The 12,529-nt window shown below is 44.8% G+C and overlaps 1 long non-coding RNA gene across 1 annotated transcript; it reads right to left on the reverse strand.

Annotated features, from left to right (window-relative positions):
- Nucleotides 1–8,842: 8,842 nt before the first annotated feature.
- On the reverse strand, nucleotides 8,843–11,907 carry LOC140697938 (uncharacterized). The gene is made up of 2 exons (XR_012075321.1): nucleotides 11,701–11,907; nucleotides 8,843–9,166 (listed from the first exon to the last, which is right to left on the reverse strand). It is a non-coding gene; the product is annotated as an uncharacterized lncRNA (long non-coding RNA).
- Nucleotides 11,908–12,529: the final 622 nt, after the last annotated feature.

A 12,529-nucleotide genomic window follows, 5' to 3' on the forward strand; every position in this document is an offset into this window, starting at 1 on the left:
GTTTTCAGTTCCTCTGACTAGCTATGCTCTGCTTCAGTTTTGGATAAAACTCACTTCATTGGCCCTCAGGGCTGTTTATCAAACAACCCACCTCCCCGTCCGCCTTCCTGGTGCTGGCCCTCTCCTTCCGCTTTTCCATTTTAACTTCCTGCTTTCATGCTTACTCCACTAGCCTTTCTATTTGACAATTAAATCCTTTCTTCTCTTTTCAATTTTCACCCATTCTACAAAGGTTAGGAAATTAGAACAATTGAATAAAATTAAATAATTCAAACTTTGAACTTCTAATGTGGTAGAAAATAGAATAAGAGACAAAACAAAAGACATCGTTTCTGTTCTTAATAAGGATTAAATGTAAAAAATGGCAAGCAATGCAAAACCGCTTACTTAAATGTGTGCTAGAAACTCGCCATCCGAACAGCGACCTCCTCATGGAGTTCAAATGTCCCTGATAATTTTGTATTTTTTTTTCATGCAGGTCAAGTCAGCTGGTCAGAGAGTGGGGAACTGATGGATATTGGGATAGACAAGGTGGACTGGGTTTGAGGGACCATAACTGTAAACAGGATTTAAGTGGGAGCTGTGTGCAGGCAAGATGGGGTGAAGACAAGTAAAGGTGATTGTTGGAGCATGACTGTTTTAGTCAGTTGGGTTCCATTTGGACAAGACCAAACAAGGTTGGGCAGAGCTGGGCTTGGGACCCTTCAGTACCAGGGAGAGTTCCTGGTGGACTGGTTACTGTGGGAAGACCCTAAGCAAACGCTGACCTTTAACCTCCGATTGTCTCCCAGGTCTTCTACAGGACAAGTCCTAATGCCAAAAGGAGGGCAGGTTACCATCCATTTACAGTCCAAGACTTAAAACATAGTGGGAGAATTTAACCTCTTTGTAAACTTCACCCTTACATTGCTTGGCCCTGGTTCAGGATGCTACACTGAGGTGGTTCTCTGACCATAACGTAGTGTTTCCTTCCCAGTCCACAGTCAGAGCTGAGGAAAGTATTCTCTCCTCTCTCCCTTGCAGGGAGACAGTGAGCAGAATCTCTTTGACCAGACTCCAGTGAGACGTGTTTTCAGGGACTTCCTAGTTTAGGTCTCCATCTAACTCGTACTCTCCCACTTGTGCTGGGGTCTGCAGCCAGTTCTGCGGGCACAGGTCTAAGGCTCCCATCATCTGGTACAAAACCCTCAGTGATTTCCTGCTGTTAAGGATGAAATGGGAGCACCTTGGCCTGACGCCACAGCCCTCACCATGGAGCCCTGCCTGTCTGCGGAAGGTGGGCTCCTCTCTCACCCTCCACCGCCCACATCAGTGCCACAGAAGGGCTACCTTCATCCACGTGCCCAGACGTGGCATGCGGTGTCTCTCCGGCGTGGAATGCTGTCCCCTTCCCACTGGCCCTGATCCACTGAAGACAAATGTGGCCACTTATAGGAGTCATCAACTCGTCAGGGCAGGGTTTCAACCTCTAAGATGAATTCCTCAGCCAAACAGAAAGACATCACGGAAAGTGTCCTTTGCATTCTGCCTTGTGCTGGGGTCAAAGGGAGACAGAGCATCTCCTAAAAGTGTGCAGAGAGGGAGCAAACACAAAGGGGCACTGCCCTCCCCCCAGCGAAGTGCCCTTGCCCGGGCCAGTGGTGACCCTTGTAGCCACTGCCAGTCATCAGTGCTCCTCCTGCTCCACTAGAGCCCTTGACTCGGTGGTGTACTCTCTCCTCGTGATGCTTGTTTGCGTCCAGGATGCCACTTCCCCTGGCTCTTCTCAGAAACTGGAGCCTCTCCCTCAGTCTCCGCTGCTGGAATCCTCTCACCGTCCCCAATTCCACAAGGCTCAGTCCTGGGGCCACAGTGCTTCTCTATATCATTCTCCATCTCAGAGACCCCACCTGGTGTCAGGCCTTAATATTGTCTCTCTGCTGACCATGCCCAAGTCTCCATCTCCAGCCCAGACCTCTCCCTGAACTGCAGACTCGAGTATCCAACCGTTCATGCCATTTCCACTTGGCGAAACACCCACAGCAGATTAACAGTCCAAAATGACCTCTTGATAACCCCAGCACACCTCCTCCTCGCCACGTCTGCTCCATCTCAGTGGATGGGAACTCCATCCTTCCAGCAGCTTGACTCCTCCCCTGCTTCGCCCTTCTTCTAATCTAGCAACAGACCTGATTGGCTTTGCCTGCGAAATGGATTAAAAATGCATCATCTCTCACCTGAATCTTTACCATAACCTCCTTGAGGTCTCTCTGCTTTTTCCTTGCCTTCCTATAGTCTATTATCTAAACAGTATCTGTAATAATATTTTTAAAATACAGATTATTTCATGTCACTCCTCTGTTCTAACCCTGCAATGGCTTTTCTCCAACACCCAAAGTAAAATCCAAGTCCTCATTCTGGCCAAGGCCCTGCACCATCTGCTTCTCTGCCACCCTCTCCGCGCCCCTCTCGCTCCCTCCCCTGCAGCCCCGCTGCCCCCCATGCTAACTCCCAGGCATGGGCAGCATGCTCCCATCCCTGAGACCCTACACTCGCCGCTCTTCTGCCTGGAGCCCTTGCCCCCAGATGATCATCGGGCTGATTTCCTCATTGTATTTGAGCGTCTCTTCGAAGGCCGCCTCCCCGGCCACCCTCTGTACAGGGCATGGCCCTCCCACGGCGACCCTGCTTCCTGACGCTTACTACTGCCAGGTGCCTGTTGTTGGCTTTTGATTTACTGACTGCCAACTCTAACTAGAAAGCTGGGTCCTTAAGTGCAGGGAACTTGCTTGTTCACAGGCACAGACAGAGAAGTAAAATCGATGGAAATGTGTTTCTTCCAAGACAGTGGCGGCCCACCAATGTGTGGAGGCAGCAGAGTAGGGGACTTGATGTGACTGGAAAAGGATGCTGGTGCTAAAGCAACTTCCTTCCAGAACTGGAAGAGAAATACTCAGACACTTAGGGGAAGGGGTTGGGTTTGGGCAGGAAGTGGGGTATCTCTCATTAACTAGGTCTTGGATTAAGGCTAAGCCAAGCCGACAGAGGTGGAACTAAGAATCCAGGGAGCCCAGAGCCGTGTGAGAGTGGTGAGCCCAACCACTGATACAGTGTTGAAGGAGAAGAGAGAAGAGCAAGGACTGGCCGACTCCAGGGGCCACTACAAAGCTCCGGGAATCCAGACGTGCGGTATTGGCACAAGAACAAGGATAGACCAATGGAGCAGAATAGAGAGCCCAGAAACAGACTCGCACAAATACAGTTGATTGATCTTTGACAAAGGAGTAAAGGTAATTCAATGGAGAAAGACAGTCTTTTCCAAAATGGGGCTGGAGTAAGTGGATTTCCACACCCAAAAATATGAACCTAGATGTTGACCTTACACCCTTCACAAAAATTAACTTAAAATGGATCATAGACCTAAAGGTAAGATGCAAAACTACAAAAATTCTAGAAGATAACATAGGGAAAAAACCTAGGTGACCTTCGGTTTGAGGATAACTTTTAGATACAACACCAAAGACATTTTCCGTGAAGGAAATAACTGATAGGCTGGACTTCATTCAATTACCAACTTCTCCTCTCTGGACGACACTATCGAGAGAATGAGAAGACACGTCACAGACTGGGAGAAACGATTTAGAGAACACATGTCTGATAAATGACTTTTCCCCAAATATGCACAACACACTTAAAACTCAGCAATAAGAAAACAAACAACCCAATTTTAAAATATGCAAAAGAACTGAACAGACACCTCATCAGACAAGGCATACAGACTGAGTTGTGGGTGTTCCCAAGAGGGTGAGCAGGACGATGCTGAGCACACCTCCTCTCATGTGCACACCCAAGCTACAACGGTTTTTTTAGGGTTTTTTGGCGGGGGGGGGGTGGGTAATTAGGTTTATTTTTCTTTAATTCTCATGTTTTTTTAATGAAGGTACTGGTGATTGAACAAAACTTATATCAGACTAACAGGACTTTAAAAAAAAGACTATTGCAAGAAACACAGAAGGACACTACATAATGATCAAGAGATCAATCCAAGAAAAAGGTTTAACAATTGTAAATATATTTGCACCCAACATAGGAGTACCTCAATATGTAAGGCAAATATTAATAAAATAAAACTCCCAACAAACAAAAGTCCAGGATAAGATAGCTTCACAGGTGAATTCTACCAAATATTTGGAGAAGAGTTAGTACTTGTTCTTCTCAAGCCATTCCAAAAAAGTGCAGAAGGACTGCTTCCAAACTCACTCTATGAGACCAGCATCACCCTGACACCAAAACCAGACAAAGATATCCCGAAGAAAAGAAAATTATAGGACAATATCACTAATGAACATAGATGCAAAAATCCTCAAAAAAATATTAGCAAACCAAATCCAACAATGCATTACAAGGATCATACACCATGATCAGGTGGGATTTGTCCCAGGGATGCAAGGATTGTTCAATGTCCACCAGTCAATCAATGTGATACAGCACATTAACACACTGAAGAATAAAAACCAGATGACCATCTCAACAGATGCAGAAGAAGCTTTTGATAAAATTCAACATCCATTTATGATAACAACTCTCTAGAAAGTAGGCATGAAGGGAACATACCTCACCATAATAAAGGCCACCTATGACAAGCCCACAGCCAACACCACACTCAGCGGTGAAAAGCTGAAAGCTTCCCCTCTGAGGTCAGGCACAGAACAAGAAGTCCACTCTCACCGCTTTCATTCAGCATAATGTTGTACGTCTGTCACAACAATCAGACAAGAAGAAGAAATAAGAGGCATCCACATTGGAAAGGAAGAAATAAAGCTGTCAATGTTTGTAGATGCATGATACTATATTCAGAAAGCCCCAAAGATACCACCAAAAACCTACCAGAGCTCATCAAACCAGTAGTTACTAGAAGGGAGAAGGAAGAGAGCAGGGGCAAGACAGGTAAGAGGAGTAAGAGGTACAAACCACCATGTATGAAACAAATAAGCTACTGTTAAGTAAGGAGCTGCTGTACAGCACAGGGGATAGAGCTGACACTCCGTCATGATGACAAAGGAAGTATAATTATAAAAGATTTGAATCACTAAGTTGTATACCTGAAGCTAGTATAATACTGTAAATCAAATATACCTCAATAAAAATATATGCATATTGAAAATAAACATTTGAAATAGGTTCAGTATCATGTCATTAGGGAAATGCAAATTAAAACAATGGGATAATAAATGTGTCACTACACACCTATTAGAATAACCAAAATCCAGAACACTGGCAACACCTAATGCTGGCAAGGATGAGGAGCAACAGGATCTCTCGTTCATTGCTGATGGGAATGCAAAATGGCACAGCTACTTTGGTAAATAGTTTGACGGTTTCTTACAAAACTAAACATAATCTTACTGTAGGATCCAGCAGTCATACTCCTTGGCCTTTACCCAAGTCAGTCGAAAACTCACATTCTCACAAAAACCTGCACACAGATATTTACAGCAGCTTTACTCGTAATTGCCAAAACTTGGAACCAGCCAAATGTAAACCAGTACCTCCAGACAATGGAACACTATTCAGCACTAAAAAGAAGTGAGCTACCACACTGGAAAATGACAGGGAGAAATCTTAAATACACATTACTAAGTGGAAGAAGCCAATCTGTAAAGATGATGTACTGTATTGTTCCAACCATAAGACATTCTGGAAAAGGCAAAACTGTGGAGACAATACAAAGATCATGGTTGCCAGGGGTTAGAAGAAGAAATGGGTAATTTTTAGGGCAGTAAAACTATTCTGTATGATATTGTAATGGTGGGTACATGACCTTACCTTATGCATTTGCCAAAACCCACAGAATGGATACCAAAAGTGACCCCTGATATAAAATACAGACTTCAACTAGTAATAAAGTATCAATATTTGTTCACCAATGGTAGGACACGTGCTACATCAACACAAGATGCTAACAGGAAGGGGGACTGTTGTGGGGAAGCAGTGGAAGGGAAGGCATAAGGAGACACATGGAACACTCTGTCCTTTCTGCTCAACTTCTCTGTAAACCTAAAACTATTTTGAAAAATAAAATCTATCAAAAAGAAAAACCAGGGGCACTAACAGGAATGATCTACTTTAGGGCTTGGCATCCATGGTTGATAGTTTGAATCAATACTGTCTTTCTACAGTAATTTGAAGACTAAGAACTGTTACAGTACGCACCTCTACCCCTTCTCATTCTTTCTTTCATCTGTATCTTGGTCTTCCTTCTCAGCTACGGACGCTATGGCACAGGAATAAGACCAGCCACCGTGTTCTGGAGCTCACCCAGCACCGGGCACCCCTCACTGCTAGCGAAGTGGACCCCCAGAATCCTATCTGCTCAGCTTTACCAATGAGAAGACTGAGACTCACAGCAATTTAAGCAACTACAAAACATTGGTACCAAGTAAAAGCTGCTCGGATCCGGCCCTGGGTGGATCTCGAGTGTCCCCATCCACCCCATCCACCCATTTTAAGGGAAGTGGGAAGCTACTTCTGCACTAGCCAACAGCTTCACCAACCTGCAAACAGGGCAAAGGATAGGCATTTAGACAGATGGGCCAAAGGCGGGCATTTTGCATTTTAACTTCTGTATATAGCTCCCCAATGCGAAAAGAGAATAAAGACCTGTTTGAAAGATTTCCACATCAAAATATACCAAATGAAAAAGAAGTATGCACAAAATAATAGGACCTTGCATTTATTACAGGTTTGTTATGAGCCAGGTACTGGAATTGACATCTTGCATCATCTCATTTTATTTTCAAAAAATCGTATAAAATAGGTATTTTTGTTTTCCAGATCCTGAAGCAGTCTCACCAAAACTGAAACCTGCTCAGCATCTCCCCACTAGTAAGAGGCAGAGAGGCAAGATCCAAAACTTGAGATGCCTCCACATCCCAGTGTCTGATGACAATGCAATTCCACTCTGCACACTCACACATTACACTTGCGCATTTACACACACACGCACACACATTCACACCCACACTCATGTACACCCACATTCACACCTCACCCTCACCTTCACACAGGCACATGCACACACACTTTCACCCTCAGGCACACTCACTCACACACATTCAAACACTAACACGAATGAATTTCTCATTTAACCAAAAGGTACCCTAATACTGAAACAATTAGATCCCCTGAGAATTGAGGATTGATCTCTCCCAGACACCACCGTCCTTTAAAGGGCAGGTCTAAAGTGAAGTAATGATTGTATCATTGAATTGTATAAATAACTGGGAGTAAGTGGAACCTTCTGGAATAAGGAACTTAGAGTGCTGGTGAAAACGGTCCACAAAATTATTAATGAATAAACATGAATATGCCTGTTGTTTTGTGCTGCACACAACCCTATAATAGGAAAAATGAGAATTATATAGATACTCTATTATAGAAGACAACCTTATGCGACACGGGCTTCCTTCAGAGCTCTGTCAAGACAGACCTGTCACTCTGATGTCAAAAAGGGAGTTAATTTTTGTGCATCGCTGTGCCCAGCCCTTCCCGGTACTGTCACCCGCGCTGCCCTGAACTGACTTTCCCGGAGGTGGTTCTGAAGACATTGGCGCGAGGCACCCCTCTGGGGGCGGCTGCTCGCCCCCCTTCTCTGCTCGCTCCGCTTTGCTTTTCTCTGGAAACCCTCTAACACATTCCCTGTCCTTCCTGCAGTTGCTTGGCCATCAAGTTGTCCGGATAAACACACGTCCAGCAGTGACCCTCAGCTGCCGCACCCAGGAGGGGCTGTGCAGGCCTCCCGGGGCTTCGTGGGGCATCACCTGGGGCAAGGCTGCTGGGGGTGCAAACGGGCCAGCACCTCAGCTGATCTGCACCCCTGACGTTCATCCTCCCCTGCCCAGGAAATGGCCCCGCTGACAGTGCCCTGTGCACACGGAGGAGCTCAAAAGGAAACCTGCCATGTTGTCCCCCGCCGCCCACACGCGTTGGATTGCCCTTTGGATTAGGTTGCAGCAACAACAGGCATTCGGGTTTTGGGGGGTTTGGTGCTTTTTAGTTTTTATTCTCTCCATGGTCATCAGAAGCCCTGGCTCATATAAAGCTGCTGAATTCAACAGTTAAAACAAGCATCTTAACTGGGAAGATTCTACAACTAGATTGCGTTTACACACCTCTCCCCAGCTCATCCAAAATTTGGAGAAGCGATTTCCTCATGTCTTCTTGGCCATTTGTTTGCCCACTGGGGCCAGTGGAGCTTTTTCCCCAAATGGTAGAGCCAAGCAGGACTCTATCCCGCAGCCCCGGCCAGCGTTTGCAATGGCTGAATGGGGGACGGGCCGTGTGTGACAGTCAACTAGCGAATTACTAGCAGAGCAGTCAACAGTCTCGCCCTTTCACATAAAGTTCACAAAATAATAATTATTATTATTACTCTCTAGTATCATCTAGAATGAAATCTCCCCAGCGATTCCCTAATGTCTTCTATTGCAGATTTTATCTGTTCTTAAACCAAGCTCCAATCAAGGTTCACAGTTCATTTTGGTTGTTATGTGTGTTGAGTCCCTTTAATCAATAAAGCCTCACGCCCTGGTTCCCAGCCCCACCCGCACCTCCACAACATTGAAGCTGTGAAGAAGCCTGGCCACTCTTCTGCGGAATGTTCTGCTTTCTGGATTTTACTGATTGTTTCCTCATGGTGTCATTTAACTGATTCTCCTGTCCCTTGCATTTCCTGTTCACTCTAAGTCAGATTTAAATAGGGTAACCATATAGTGTATCATCCAGACTGGAATACTTTTGAGAGTAAAAAGGGCCCTTATTAATAACTGCACTGGATAACTGGCAGGAAATAGGTGCAAATAGATGACTCTTTTTTTGTATTTTTTTTTAATTGAAGTATAGTCAGTTTACAATGTTGTGTTAATTTCTGGTGTACAGCAAAACGCTTCAGTCACACATGAACATACATGTATTTGTTTTCAGATTCTTCTTCACCATAAGTTACTACAAGATGTTGAATATAGTTCCCTGTGCAAACAGGTGGCTCTTGATTGAGTTTGGGAGAACCGTTCAGGCAAGGACGCACCTTAGGTGATACTGTTCACTTCACATTACCTCGATGCTCAGTCTGATGACTTGGTTAAGTGGTGACCATGGGACCCTCCTTGTATGGGTTCACTTTTACTACCTGCAATTATAAGTCATTTGTGGAGTCATTACTTTGTGGGAAGCCCAGAGAATAGCTTCATCTTCACCAGCTATCATCTGATAGTTTTGAACCCATTGGTGGATCCTTGTCAAACCTATGATTTCCTTGGCAGTTGCAAAATGGTTCTTTGCTAAATCCATCATTTCTCCTACATTTATTAGACCTTGCATTTTTCATGATGGAGAACTTTTTCTCATTAGCCAGGGTGAACTACAGTCCCTCCCATAAAGTCAGGGTAAATCCTTTGCCTTTATAACGTTTAGAACGAGGACTTGCAATGACTGTCACCTCAAAAGGGGAAGCAATGCATTTTCTCTCTTTTGAGTATTTCTGTTGCTTGAGGATGTTTTATTTATTCAAAATTTTATAATTATTTATAATAATATTCTTTTTTACAGTAGATTTTGAATATGATCATATGTTTAGGTACATTATAGTCTGAAAAGGTAGCAAATGACTAAAGCATTGCAGTCAATTTTAAAATAAAAATAGGTATATTTGGAATATATTCTTAATCTTTAATCTTGAAATAAGGAAAGACAAATATAATATTTACACACCAAATGCCTCCTCTTTCTGAGCAGAACACGGCAGTGTGCTCGTTCATTATGGTTTTCTGTGTGTTTTGTTTCTCTACTTTATGTCATAGGATATAATCTAATTATTCTGAAATACAGCAGACTAGGTAGGCAAGGGTGTCAGTAAATTTAGGTCACATTCTATTATTGGGCAAAGCCTGAAGTTAAAGGCTTAGAGAGTAATTTTGTCTTTTGTTTGCATTCAGTTGAAGTAGTTACTGCAGTCCAGCAGTGTGTCAGACCTCATGCTCTTTCATACATACTTGAATGTATATAATTTTAAAATGTCCGTGCTTAGTTGGAAAATCAGGTAGCTTTAAAGGTTTTTTAACATTACATTTCTCAAAAATATAATCATCATGACCAATTCTAAATTCACAGTGAGGTTCCTGACTGTGTTCTGCCTATTTGCTTCAAAGAAATGTGAATAAGGTGGATTTTGTAACATCAGGTCTTCGTAATGGAAAAATCAAGATAAACACTGTAACAGAGATAAGTGTGGGGAAACAAGGTACAAAGTCAGTAGCGCCTTTTGAATGTTTGATGTTTCTGCTACCCAGATCCAGTGGGTCCCAGAGTTAAGGCATCCTGTCCCGTGTGTGTCAGAACACGGCCATTGTGGCCCCTTCCGGACCTCACAAGAAGATAGAATCCACTCATGTTTTTTGCAGAACCCACACCATTGTCCAAAGTCTCAAATAGTAGCCATCTCTCTAAGTGGGGACTAAGGAGAGGTCTGTGGTTGGGAGAGAAGAACCTGGAATCATCACCAACTGTGAAGCTGCTTAATTCATGGAAAGAGTTGAAAATCTTCACATGGAAATATAATATCATTAAAATGTTGATAATGATCGTTCAAGTTAACTTCACGCCAGTAGCATGTTCAGAGGTGCTTAATGAATTTCAGTGAGGCTATAAATATTAATAATAAAAACTAGTGACAGCAGACTCCATAAGGACATTAACCATTCCAATTTAAATTTTGCCCCCCCACCAAAACAAATCCAAAGCTAGAATCCTTTGGCAGCCCACAAAGCCCGTCTCCGATTCAGAGCTCAGGTCTGGCTTCTGCAGCGGATGCAGATCTGTGAGAGAAAAGCTGCCGGGAACAGAAAACCAGAGAAAGAGGGAAGGTCTGTCACCCCTGCCTCCTGCCGGCTGCCGGGGCCTTTTGGTTCTTTGTTTTGGTGGTGGTTTCAAATCCTACGAAATGAATGACTACCTGGGTAGGGTTTCTGATCTGCATAGAGCAGAGGTTCGAGGTAAACATTCCTTTTTAAAACTTTTAAAATACGTTTTTAAGGGCAAAATTTTTGTCTGCTTCTTGGAGATAGCTTATTTCATTTCATTTTCCCCAAAAAGGCAAATAACAGTTTTGTTCTTCCACTGGGGAGGAACGTCCCTAGAAGACGTGGGAAAAGCGTTTTCTGCTTTGGATTGTCTGTTACCTGGACGTTACTGCGTCTCAGTCCACAGAGCAGTGTTTCTCCCCTCTGTTAATTAGTTCCTCCATCCAGTAAGCACACACAGAGCATCTGTGTGCAGAGTTCACACCAGATTTTACCTTTCCCCCACAGTCTTAGCTAGATTTTCCACTTAATCTTTAGCCATCATCAAGAAATTGATGATGATTTTCTTTTTAGACCTGCGTCAGACGAGATTAGCACCCGCCGAAGCCCGACGCCTCCTGCCCGCCTCACGGATATTACTGTCCTTACTGAACAGTTCCGCGCTCTTGGGAACATCGGCACTGAACCCGACACGGGTGGACCTTCCGAAGCATCGCTGTTTGTTCCTGGACTGCAGCCCATGCTTCACGTCCTTAACCAGGTCACCTGGTTGGCGTGACAGCAGCTCCCCGGGCTCTGTCGGGCTCCTCCTGTTCCTTCTCGTGAGAGCGTATTAAAGACACACGGCAGAGGGCCTGGAATTTACCTTTCTCCATAGCAGATTTCAGTCGCTCCTTGTTTGAGAGTGAGATCCCTGGGGCTTTATGAGCAGCTGTGCTCAGAATCCAGGATTAACAGTTTCGTAAAACTAGGCTAAGGAGCGCTTTTAAAAGCAACTTGCTCACGAGAGTCCCCAAGCAGGACAGTGTCATTCTGGGAGCCCTGAACGAGAGCAGGAGGGGAGAGCGCTTCGATTGTCTTTTCTGGTATTTGTCAGGGGCTGAGAGTGGCATGAGCCAGGCTCCATCTTCTCATAATGGGCTGTATTATGTCACACAGGAGACTGGGAACCGCCTGCCTGTAAAGGTGTAAGGAAACTGGGAAAATTGCACCCCATGCGTTGGAAACTGCCATGGGAAGTGGACACAGACAGGCGGGAGGCCAAAGACTGGGCACATCTACAGGAAGCAGCCACGCTGCCCGTGGGATTCTGGAGGAGCAGAAGCCCCTCTGACTGCAAAGGAAGCCCCATGCAGCGTGGCCAGCAAAGCCTCAGAGCCTTTCCCAGAATCCAGTGCAGTGCTGCGTGACCCACGGACTGCAGTCCCCCTGCCATTTCAAGGTTGGGGTTTATGGTCTACATACTGTGCTGGTAGCTTAATGTGATTCAGGGAAGTGAAAGGACTAGTCCACGGTCAGTGTCAATTAGTGGTCCAGGTACAACTGAAAGGCATGCCTGTTTGGTAGCCCAGAGCAACAGGCTGCAGGCGCTGGTCATGACGGTTCTCCACACCTGTAGACTGCATCACCATTTTAAATCCAGTTGTAAAGCAGCATCCAGCCAGAGCGGACACAGAGGAGTCACCCCTGCTCTG

This window comes from Vicugna pacos, chromosome 8 (assembly GCF_048564905.1).
Source record: "Vicugna pacos chromosome 8, VicPac4, whole genome shotgun sequence".
NCBI lineage: Eukaryota > Metazoa > Chordata > Mammalia > Artiodactyla > Camelidae > Vicugna > Vicugna pacos.